This window comes from Notolepis coatsorum (genome assembly GCF_963971535.1).
Source record: "Notolepis coatsorum genome assembly, chromosome: 2".
In the NCBI taxonomy this organism is placed as follows: Eukaryota; Metazoa; Chordata; class Actinopteri; order Aulopiformes; family Paralepididae; genus Notolepis; species Notolepis coatsorum.
The window spans coordinates 68,737,987-68,750,375 of NC_140166.1; the positions used below are offsets into that span (position 1 = coordinate 68,737,987).

At 42.8% G+C, this 12,389-nt stretch overlaps 1 pseudogene across 1 annotated transcript; it reads left to right on the forward strand.

The window, feature by feature from the left end:
* The first annotated feature begins 2,733 nt into the window (after positions 1–2,733).
* On the forward strand, positions 2,734–4,530 carry LOC311222948 (zinc-binding protein A33-like; annotated as a pseudogene). The gene has a single exon. The product of its transcript is annotated as a zinc-binding protein A33-like (transcript).
* The last annotated feature ends 7,859 nt before the right edge of the window (positions 4,531–12,389 follow it).

The following is a 12,389-nucleotide window of genomic DNA, read 5'->3' on the forward strand; positions in this document are numbered from 1 at the left end:
CAACGGAGGATCATCTAGCTACAAACATCAATCTGACATGCCCGCGCAGGCACGCTGCGCTCCCTCGCGCTGGGTGACAACAGACAAGTTAACTCATTCCTGCCGAACGAACGTATATTAGAGAGCACATCTCAGCGCAACCAGAAACACTTATACTGACCGTGGCCTGCTTCGAATTTCAGTGGCCTGACTGCGGGCAACAAAATAATATAATATACAAATAAATAAAATAAAAAAACATTGCCAGTGTGACAGGGCCAGGCCGCGTGAATATTAAAGGCAACCAACTTGTGTTCGGCTTTTCTCTGATTGGCCGCGCCCCCCCGCCCCCACGCGCAGGCAAGCGCAGTCGTCCCACGTCCCAAATGAAATCCAAGGAGCGCAAGCGAGCGGCAGCGCGGGCAACCAACTTGTGTCAACCAACTTGTGTTCAGCTGCGGTAGCAGTGGAGCGCTATGAAATGCGCTGAACTAGAAAGCGTAACGTTATTATGTTTCGCGTCACTGTACACCAGATTCACTAGTGTATAAACAAAGCCCATACAGTTATGAAATGCGCTGAACTAGAAAGCGTAACATTATTATGTTTTTCGCGTCACTGTACATCACTTCAGCTCCAGCAGCAGCAGCACCGTTGTACTACCAGATTCACTCGTGTATAAACAAAGCCCATACAGTTATGCTCATATTTTGCGAATGCATAAACTATATCTTAAATTATGGCTGTCGCTTATCAATGACTTCGCGACAGCCATATTAGACACATCGCCATCATTTAAGATATAGTTTATGCATTCGCAAATATGAGAGCTCTGTCATTGAAGTGGGTGGTGGCACTAACAGTAGCGATTTTTATTGTTTTGTCATGACCAAACATAATCCCAACATAGATAGGAGGTGTACTGTATGTCAAATGTCGGTCATGTGGGCATGGTGGAAGAGTTTAGTACAGTCACACAACAGAACACCAGTGGCATTAACCAACAAGGGCGCTCCTCTCAAGAGTACCTGGGGGAGCCTCATGCGCATGCGCGTCTGCCGCGTCTCGCCGCGTCTCTCGAGTCTCTCTTGCCGCGAAGGGCGTGTGCTAGTGGATTGATTGATTGGCCGTGTGGCCAATCAGAGAAACGCTGAACGAAAAGCTGAACACAAGTTGGTTGCCTTTAATATTCACGCGGCCAGGCCATGCCAGTCTGCCAGGCCACCGGGAAAACTCCCGGTGCTCCCGATGGTCTAGTGGTTAGGTGTGACTTAACTAAGGGTTATGTGTGACTCGACTAAGAGAGCAGCATAATAGTCTATTATAATCACAGAAAGCCTGAACGCTGACAGAAGCTATTGAAGGTCTTTTGATGCAAAAATACCGAAACATCCACTCTCTTTTTCTTGTCACTTAGTCACTCTTTTGTCACTATGTAAATAAATAATGTAATTTCTGCACCCTCTAGCTTTCTGGGGTTAGCTCAGAATAGTATAATGACATGAAGTGTGTTCTTAAAGTCACACACAGGTCTAAATGAAGGGAACTGAGCTACAGATTTCGCATGAGGTCATGTATTTGATGCATGCGTTGATGTTTGGGGCTGTTCCCGGGGGGGTTCACGTGCTTTTGAGCAACACTGTACTTATTGTACTTATTTTATGCCTATTTTTATGTCTACACTTCATGCATTGCTTTTATTCTGTCAGCTGTATGCAAATTTTATGACTATGTTCATTTTGTGCTATTTGCTGTGGGGCACTTTGGGCTGCAATCCATGTGTGAAAGGTGCTATATAAATAAAGTTATTATATTATTATTATTATTATTATTATTATTATTATTATTATTATTATTATTATTATTATTATTATTATTATTATTATTATTATTATTATTATTATTATTATTATTATTATTATTATTATTAATTATTATTATTATTATTATTATTATTATTATTATTATTATTATTATTAATTATTATTATTATTATTATTATTATTATTATTGTTATTGTTATTATTATTATATTATCTATATTAAATTATATTATATTATATTATACTATATTATACTATATTATATTATATATTACATTATATTACATTATATTACATTATATTATATTATATAGACCACTTATTTTAATGGGAACTATTTTACTATTTCTTTCACTATTTGGGCACTTTTACACAATTCCTGTGAGTCTATGGAAAACCTCTGTAAGGTTTAAAAAAAAATCAATTGTTTTGTATTTCTAATCAAGTCCTCAAAAACAGCATTTTTCTACCTCAAGATCTCGAGCCGTTTTGAGCCTGGGCTGCAGGTGCAGGTGCCACTGTGTGCAGCTCATCTTGTATCTCAACATTAACATGCAGCGGTGTCTCTCTGACATCACATATTGCGCACATTTTCAGATGACTCAGTTCAGTGAGGGTGAATATTGTGAGAGGAGAATTGGGAAGAATGCACCAATATGAGAATTTTGAGACATAGATCATATTAATATAAGTTCACATAGCTAGGAAACAATGCTAAACACTCAAAAAGGCCATTTATAAGATAGTTCCCCTTTAACAGGTAGAGCTATTATTTTAACAAACAAAAAAAATACCACTTACTGCACCTTTAATCTTTCCTAACCCCACTACAGTTTCCTGTTCGGTCAAAGCTCCACCTCTTGTCTGACTCGTATACAGGAAAATAAACACCAGAGTTGCTACAGTCCTCTTCGACCGCCACTGAGATACACACGCCTGCTGTAAAAGGCTCGTACTGAAGGAGTAGGACTAGCTTCAGACAAACACAGGAAGGAATAGTGATCAAACAGTGACTTCTACCAGCTGCTGACTGAATTTAAGTAAGTTTATAACAATTGTCATTAAAAGTGAAAGTAAACTTCAGGGAGCATTCCAGAGGAGGGAGTGTTTGCTGAGAGACAAAATGGCTTCGTCTCATTGTGAAGAGGATCTGTCTTGTCCCGCGTGCCATGACATCTACAACAATCCTGTCCTCTTGTCGTGTAGCCACAGCTTCTGTAAAGTCTGTCTGCAGGAATTCTGGACAGACAGAGAAGACAAGACTGTCCACTTGTCGGGAAATCTCTTCAAGTTCAAATCCTCCTCGTAACTTGGCTTTGAAGAACCTGTGTGAGGCCTTTTGGGAAAGAAACCAGGAAGCTCCAGCAGGTCCGGAGGTGCTCTGCAGTCATGCACGGTGAGAACTCAAGCTCTTCTGTCTGGATGACCTCCAGCTCATCTGTGTGGTGTGTCATTCCTCCAGAAAACACAAGAGCCACAACTGTTGTCCCATAGATGAAGCTTCGGAGGACCACAAGAAGGAGCTCCAGGCTCAACTGAAGACCTTGCGTGACAAACTAAAGGTCTTTAATGAAATCAAACAAAAATGCGACCGCACAGCAGAACATTTAAAGGTCCAGACCCTGCACACAGAGAAGCAGATTAAGGAGGAGTTTAAGAAGCTTCACCAGTTTCTCCACGAGGAAGAGGAGGCCAGGGTAGCTGCACTGAAGGAGGAAGAGGAGCAGAAGAGTCAGCCGATGAAGGAGAGGTTTGAGGGGCTGGAGAGAGAGATGTCAACCCTTTCAGACACGATCGGAGTCGTAGAGCGGGAGCTGAGAGCTGAAGACGTCTCCTTCTGCAGAACTACAAGACCACGCTTGAACAGAGCTCAGTGCAACCTGCCTCGTCCACAGCTGGTCTCAGGAGCGCTGATAGACGAGGCCAAACACCTGGGCAACCTGACCTTCAGAGTCTGGGAGAAGATGAAGGAGAGGGTCAAGTTCACTCCTGTCACTCTGGACCCAAACACTGCATCACCCTGGTTCTCTATATCTGATGATCTGACCAGTGTGAGACGCACAGGCACAAAGCAGCAGCTCCCTGACAACCCAGCGAGGAACATTAGGTATCCCCATTGTTCTGGGTTCTGAGAGCTTTCAGCTCAGGAGAACACAGCTGGAGGTGAGGTGGAGACTATCCTCGCTGGTCTATAGGTGTAGTTAAAGAGTCATTTGACAACAAGAGAGAGGGGCTACAGTCATCACCACAACATGGTATCTGGGCTCTACGTTATAGGAGTGGTGAGTACTCTAATGGTCCGGGTCAGACCCTCACAGTGAAGAGGAGCCTCCAGAGGGTCAGAGTACAGCTGGACTATAACGGGGGGAAGCTGTCCTTCTACGACCCTGAAGACATGACTCACATCTGCACTCATTGAACACACCTTCACTGAGAAACTCTACCCATACTTCATTATAGGACAGGCTGGTGATGCCAAACACCCTGATATAAACATCGCCAATCAGTGGTGTCTCTCTCTCTTGATATAGTCATGACAGTGAGGTGTGTTTGTGTGTTTGTATAAAACCCTGTTGCACAGGGTAGCTGGCATGCAGCTAGATTAGATTAGCCAACCACATGCTAGTCATTTGAAAAAAAGAAAAAAATATTGAAAAATGTAGCTCGACTACATGTTTGTGTATGTGTATGAGAGAGAGCGAGACACACAGAGAGAGAGAGAGAGAGAGAGAGAAGAGAGAGAGAGAGAGAGAGAGAGAGAGAGGAGAGAGAGAGAGAGAGAGAGAGAGGAGAGAGAGAGAGAGGAGGGAGAGAGAGAGGAGAGAGAGAGAGAGAGAGAGAGAGAGAGAGACAGAGAGAGAGAGAGAGAGGGAGAGAGAGGAGAGAGAGAGAGAGAGAGAGAGAGAGAGAGAGAGAGACAGAAAGAGAGGGAGAGAGACACAGAGAGAGGGAGACAGAAAGAGAGAGAGGGGGAGAGTTCAGTTCACTCATCTTTTAATTTGTGCTGATCTGCATAATTTAACGTCATGTTTATATGCAGGACGGACCGGCAGACATGTTATATTGTGTTTTTCTTCGGTCATGACGTGCTTTATCAGGGGGTGTGTCTTGGATGGGGGTGTGGTGGGGGTTGATGTGTGGGGTGTTTGGGGGACTGGCTGTTCCGGGGGGGTTCACATGCTTTCGAGCAACACTATACTTACTTATTGTACTTATTTTATGCCTATTCTTATGTCTGTACTTTCTACATTGCACTACTTTTATTGTCTTTTAAGATAACATAAGATAAGATAAGATGATCCTTTATTAATCCCCTTTGCAGGCCCCGACTGGCCATCGGAGAGAACCGGGAGTTTTCCCGGTGGCCTGGACTGCACAGATTTGTTTTTGTTTATGTTTTGCCCGCAGTCAGGCCACTGAACTTGCAGGCCAGGCCAGTGTTCTAGTTGCGGCGGCGCGATAGTTAGATAACCTAGGTGGGGGAGTCCAACCAGGAGATCACTGTGACAGAGGGATATAGCACAGTCAAACAAGTTGGATTAACTATCTCTCTCTCTCCTCTCCCTCTCTCTCTCTCTCTCTCCTCTCTCTCCTTCTCTCTCTCTCTCTCTCTCTCTCTATCTCATCTCTCTCCTCTCTCTCCTCTTCTCTCTCTCTCTCTCTCTCTTCTCTCTCCTCTCATCTCTCTCTCTCTCTCTCTCTCTCTCCTTACACACACATAAAGGGAACCACATGTGATTGGTGGAGGCGGGACTATTACAAAAAAACAAAAAATCCATCTAAATCAGTGTTGTTGCTAATCATTGACACACGCTAGCCTGTAATAATCCCTCCAGAAAAATCTACTTTGCATTTGATATATTGAAAATATTTCACTTTTTATGTGTTTTCTTTTTTTTTTTACAATAATTTGTGATGTCATCACACACACTGGCATTTAAATGGTTAAAAATTGTGGTGGTTATATGTGGTGGTTATGATCAGGACTGAAGTTGAATAAAAGATTTATGAAAGAAAAAGTGGTAAATTATTTCAACATATAATATTTGTATGGTGTTTTTGAAGAGGACAATAGGGACAATAGTCCCCTAATGCAACGGTTCTCAACAGGGGTGCCTGAGAGCTGCCAGGGGTGCCTTGAGTTTTTTTTTTTTTTTTTAAATATATATATATATATTTTAATTCTTTTGGATTACAGAAAAGTATCACTAAAGTGCTATCTGTTGCAGCTGCACTGTTTTCCATGAAAATACCATATTTGGATAAGTTTGACCATTTCTCAAAATCTGAAAATCATTATTTAATAAAACACAGAAAAGGATCACCAAGTTACTCTGGATAAAAAAATACTTTACAGACAACATTGAGACAAAGCTTCCGGACACATCTCATCCAAACTCTTGGAAGAACTCATTGAAATCTCATCTGATACCACTTGGAGAGCTGGTTTCAGAGTGTGGTGCTGAGTACCAAGTATCTTCTCATGATGCAGCAGTTAAGGTGTTGATACCATTCAGCACCACATATCTGTGTGAAGCTGGCTTTTCATCCATGACAGCTCTGAAAACAAAATATAGGGCCAAGTTGAGCCTTGAGGATGACATGCGTGTTGCCTTGTCAAAGATCTCCCCACGTATTGACCGTATTATTAGCCAGCAGCAGCAGACCTCGCATTGAGCTAGAAATGTCCACTGAGTGAACGAGTGCTTATTTTCTGTATTTATTTATATTTTTTGAGAAATGGTAACTTGGTGAACCTTTTCTGTATTTAAAAGAAATACATGATTTTCTGTTTTTGAGAAATGGTCAAACTTATCCAAATATGCTATTTTTATGGAGAACAGTGCAGCTGCAACAGATAGCACTTCAGTGATCCTTTTCTGTATTTAAAAAAAAATACATGATTTTCAGTTTTTGAGAAATGGTCACACTTATCCAAATATGCTATTTTCATGGAAAGTGTGCAGCTGCAACAGATAGCACTTTAGTGATCATTTTCTGTAATTTTATTTAAAGAAATATGCTATTTGATTTACTACTACAAGCAGTGTAATGTCAACAGTACTAAGCCATTTAGACCTGAAACAATGTTAATAATGCATTATATAGGCATATACACACAAATGTGTTTCCCGGTTTCTTAAATAAACATTATTTTGAAAGCAAGCACTTTTGTCATCATTGTAGCAAAAAAGACAGGACCGGAAAAGTCTTTATTGTATGTAGGGGTGCCCTGGAATATTTTATTGAACACAGGGGTGCCTTGGCAGCAGAAAGGTTGAGAACCCCTGCCCTAATGGTAAGAGTGTGAGTATTTCTTTCAATCTGACATTACAAAAAAAATAATCCTTCAAAATCAGTCTTGGTGCTAATCATTGGCATATGCTCAAATCCACAGAGCTTCACAGTCCAGTATCTATATACACTATAGATACTAGGGGTGTAACGGTACACTAAAAACACGGTTCGGTACATACCTTGGTTTTGAAGTCAAGGTTCGGTACGGGTTTTCGGTACAGTGGGGGAAGGTTTGGCTTTCCATGTTCCACTCAGGGGTGATGCAGTGTGCAGTAACTAATTGTACTTGTAGGGCTGTCAACGAATATTCTATATTGAAATTAATAATTGACTTGAAAAATAAATAAAAATTATATTAGATTGTAAAAAAAACAGCCCCCGGTGGGCGGTCGTTAGTAGTTAACATACCGTTGTATTCGTTCGGTACACTACACAGCTGTTCGGTACGGTACGGTACACACTGAAATGGTTCGGTACGGATACGGGTACATTTACACCCCTAATAGATACAATATAAAATATAAATACAAATACAATATAAAAAGTACAAAATACAAGATAGTCCAGTGAGTGCAGGTGGATATGAGTTCTCACGTCCCGAGTTCTGACAATGATAGTTCTCCTGGCAGCAGAGCCGGCCGTCCGAGCCCTTGGTTGTAGAGCCTGATGGCTGCCGGTATAAAGGACGGTTTGTGGTGTGTCGGGGGGGATGAGTCTTTGGCTGAACGTGCTCTTCATTCTGGCTAGCTCCTCATAGAGGGGGTGAGAGGGGTTCTCCAGGATGGCTTCTAGCTTTTTCCTCATCCTCCTCTCAGCCACCACCTCTAGATTATCCAGCTCACCACCCACTACGGAGCTAGCCTTCTTCACCAGCTTGTTCAGCTTGCTGGAGTCCCTCAAGTTGATGTTGCCCCCCCAGCACACCACAGCAAAAAAGAGGACGCCATGGCTACAACCGACTGGTAGAAAGATAGCAGCAGTCGGTTGCACACGTCGAAGGACCTGAGCCTCCTCAGGAAGAACAGCCTGCTCTGTCCCTTCCTGTAGAGGGCCTCAGTGTTGTCCGACCAGTCCAGTTTTTTGTTCAGGCGAACTCCAAGGAACGTGTAGGACTCCACCATCTCTACCTCCTCCCCTCCGAGGATTATGGCAGAGAAGGGGGACCCTTCCTGCCTCTCCGGTAGTCCACCACCTGCTCCTTTGTCTTGCTGACGTTGAGTTGGAGGTGGTTACTGTCGGACCACCCTGCGAAGCTCTCCACCAGAGCCCCCTGTACTCAGCCTCATGACTCAAGGCTTACTAAGGGTTAGGCGTGTGACTTAACTAAGGGTTAGGTGTGACGTAACTAAGGGTTAGGTCTGTGATTAAACATAAACATTCAGATGCAAAGACGGAGCTGTGAGGATAATGGACACATCATTAGAACAGAACACGTCCACACAGTAGATGCTGGTGAAGCCTCAGACACAGGTCATATGGCCGCTGCTGCAGACTGCACAATGGAGTGACTGCTAAATAAGATACGATAATATATTAATTTTTTTTATTTTTATTGACCCCCTTGGGGAAATCCAGACATCATAGCAGGAGGGGGGGGGGGGTACAGGTAGTAGAAAACATGGTACAGGTCATAGAATTATAGTACAGTGTAGAAGTAAATATAAAAATAGAATAAAAATAGGCGTGTAAACAATATAACAATATAATTAACTGGACATATGGGCAAGTAGGCAGTGTAAAAAGGTCAAGGTGCAAGATGAGGGTATGTATGCCCTCTCAGTTATATTTGCCCTATACAATAAATATATACAATAGATATACAGTATATAATCTAATAACTACTATCTAATCTAATATATATAATCTAATATGCTAAATGCTAAGAATGCTAAATGTATGATCTGATGAACGAAGCATACTGTATACACATAAGGTACAGTATGCTAATCTATCCAAGTAAATGCTGAGCACAAAACATTTGATGATCCGCTTGCCTTCATTCTGACTATACAACGCGCCACTGTGCCATATATATATATATATATACATGTGTTACTGTACATTTTACTGTATATTACTGTATATTTTGGCTGTATATTTTAGAATGTATATACATATTTTAGAATGTATATACATATTTTAGAATGTATATATACATATTTTAGAATGTATATATACATATTTTAGAATGTATATACATATTTTAGAATGTATATATACATATTTTAGAATGTATATACATATTTTAGAATGTATATATACATATTTTAGAATGTATATACATATTTTAGAATGTATATATACATATTTTAGAATGTATATACATATTTTAGAATGTATATATACATATTTTAGAATGTATATAACATATTTTAGAATGTATACATATTTTAGAATGTATATTACAGGGGCGGTTAGGTGGTCGAGCGGAGATTGCGTTCGTCACCAACCCCGGAGCTGTCACCAGCTTGGCTGGCCGTCTGCACTAATACAATTGGCTGTATTAGAGGGTGGAGAAGCTGGCGGGGTGGGTCCGGGTCGTTGTAAACAGCGACTCCTACAGTTCGGTCGGGGCGCCTGCTAAGCGCGGATAGGACTTGAGGGGATAGTGTGGTCCTCCCACACGCTACGCCCTCTCGATGAGAATCCGCGCTGCCAGGTGAAAAGAAGCGGTGATTGGCTGGACGTGTGTCGGAGGAAGCACGTGGTAGCCTCCACTCTCCCAGATGATCTGACTGTGGGGGTAAGTGCGCAGCGACCAGGAAGGGACTGGGAATTGGCATACGACTAACATTGGGATGGGAGAAAATCGGAGGAAAATGGAGGGGGAAAAAGATCAAAAAAAATAAAAAAATGTATATATACATATTTTAGAATGTATATACATATTTTAGAATGTATATACATATTTTAGAATGTATATATACATATTTTAGAATGGATATACATATTTTAGAATGTATATCCCTGACTGTATTTGTATTCTTATTTGTGAATTTAGATTTTAAATGTTTATTGTGTGATCGATCTGTAGCGCTGAATTTCCCTCGGGGATCAATAAAGTACCTCTCTATTCTATTCCATTCCATTCTGACTGAATATGGTTACGCCCCCCCCCCTCTGGGGCTTTGCCTCCGTCTCCTCTCCATCACAGGTGGAACGCTGGCAGGTGTCTCAGATTGGGGGGGTTGACGATGACAGGCTGGCGTCGTGCTCTCTCTCTCTCTCTCTCTCTCTCTCTCTCTCTCTCTCTCTCTCTCTCTCTCTCTCTCTCTCTCTCTCTCTCTCTCTCTCTCTCTCTCTCTCTCTCTCTCTCTCTCTCTCTCTCTCTCTCTCTCTCTCTCTCTCTCTCTCTCTCTCTCTCTCCTCTCCTCTGTCTCCACCAGCAGCCATTTTGTTGTGTTCTGTGTCTGATACTGAAGTTAATAAACTGTTCATTTATAATGAAATACTTTTATTTGAGTCAATATTCTGTGTGGTCTCCCCGTTTGTTGCACTGTCGTGAGACAGGCAGTGAGACACTGCAAGGATACGGCAAAATAGTTCTTTCTTACAAATACAAAAAGTCACTTTCTTACAAATACAGTACATGGCCCCATTTTGTCCACATGACGTGTCATTAAGGTCAGCAGCTCACCTTGAATGTAGTCCCAAGGTGGCCTCCTGTTCTCACTCACGCTGGCACCCGTCCCAGGTTTCCCAATGTTGAAAGATGATGTCCTAGTCATGATGACAGATTGGACTTTTATTCCAAAGAGGGTCCTTTAATGTCCCAAAACTCCTCTGGCGAGCTGTGCAGGAGCGTGATTGTGCAGCACTCATTTGCATGTCTCTCTCTCCAGTGAATCCATCAGTCCTCGAGAGGAGCTTGAGTGCCATGTTCGTCTTTCAAGCACAAGTCGTTTGAACATCGTGACACTTTTTCTAACCTGCGGTTCCTTATTAACGACACCGTCTCACTGTCTTCTCTGTTTGACCTGGTAAAACACTATCTATTTATTTTGCTTTGACAGCTTAGGGGGACGGCATGCAGACGGGGCCAGACAGGGCCAGACGGGACCAGACGACGGGCCAGACGGGGCCAGATGACGGGACCAGACGGGACCAGACGGGGCCAGACAGGGCCAGACGGGACCAGACGACGGGGCCAGACGGGGCCAGACGACGGGACCAGACAGGGCCAGACGGGACCAGACGACGGGGCCAGACGGGACCAGACGGGACCAGACGGGACCAGACGGGGCCAGACGACGGGACCAGACGGGACCAGACAGGACCAGACGGGGCCAGACGACGGGACCAGACGGGGCCAGACGACGGGGCCAGACGACGGGACCAGACGGGACCAGACGGGCTGGAGGGCCAACATCCTAATCAATTCCCACATTTCAAGGGAGGATGATGAGAGGCCACTGGCTCAAAGGAAGATAGATGAGAGCAAGTTGCTACAAACAACACACAGGTCAATAATATTCATAGCCTCAAGGAGAAACTACGATAAATAGAAGCCGTTTTAGTCGATGGCTCTGCAGAGGGGAGGGATGGAGAGAGAGAGAGAGAGAGAGAGAGAGAGAGAGAGAGAGAGAGAGAGAGAGAGAGAGAGAGAGAGAGAGAGAGAGAGAGAGAGGGATGGATGGAGAGAGAGAGGGAGAGAGAGAGAGAGAGAGAGAGAGAGAGAGGGAGGGATGGAGAGAGAGAGGGAGGGATGGAGAGAGAGAGAGAGAGAGAGAGAGAGAGAGAGAGAGAGAGAGAGAGAGAGAGAGAGAGAGAGAGAGAGAGAGAGAGAGAGAGAGAGAGAGAGAGAGAGAAAGAGTGGGTGGGTGAGGAGGAGGCCCATTGACTAGAAGTTATATATGTAAATCTCTGTTTCTGTCCTTTTGATGATGACACATTTCACAATCAGTAAGACCACATTTCACACACATTTCACAATAGAGAATGAACGTACACAAAAAAATTCAGTCAAGGTCACCTAGCTCCACACACAAAAGTACATAACCAAAAGGGTCATACACACATACTGTGTACACACACACAAGTAGCCAAGAGGCTAGGACAAAATCTTTGAAAGTATAAACTTCCACAAACGGGTTTGACCAGTTGAATCCTGTGTTCTGAAGTATTTTTCTCCATCCAGAGCGTGATACTTAGAAGTATAGTTATTGAAATCCACTATATAAATTGGCGCACAACGTGTTCTGATCAGCGATCAGATTATCACAGTTTGAATGTTTAAGCACATAATTGACTGTAACAGCTCACAGTTATAGTATCTCTAAATAGTAAAAA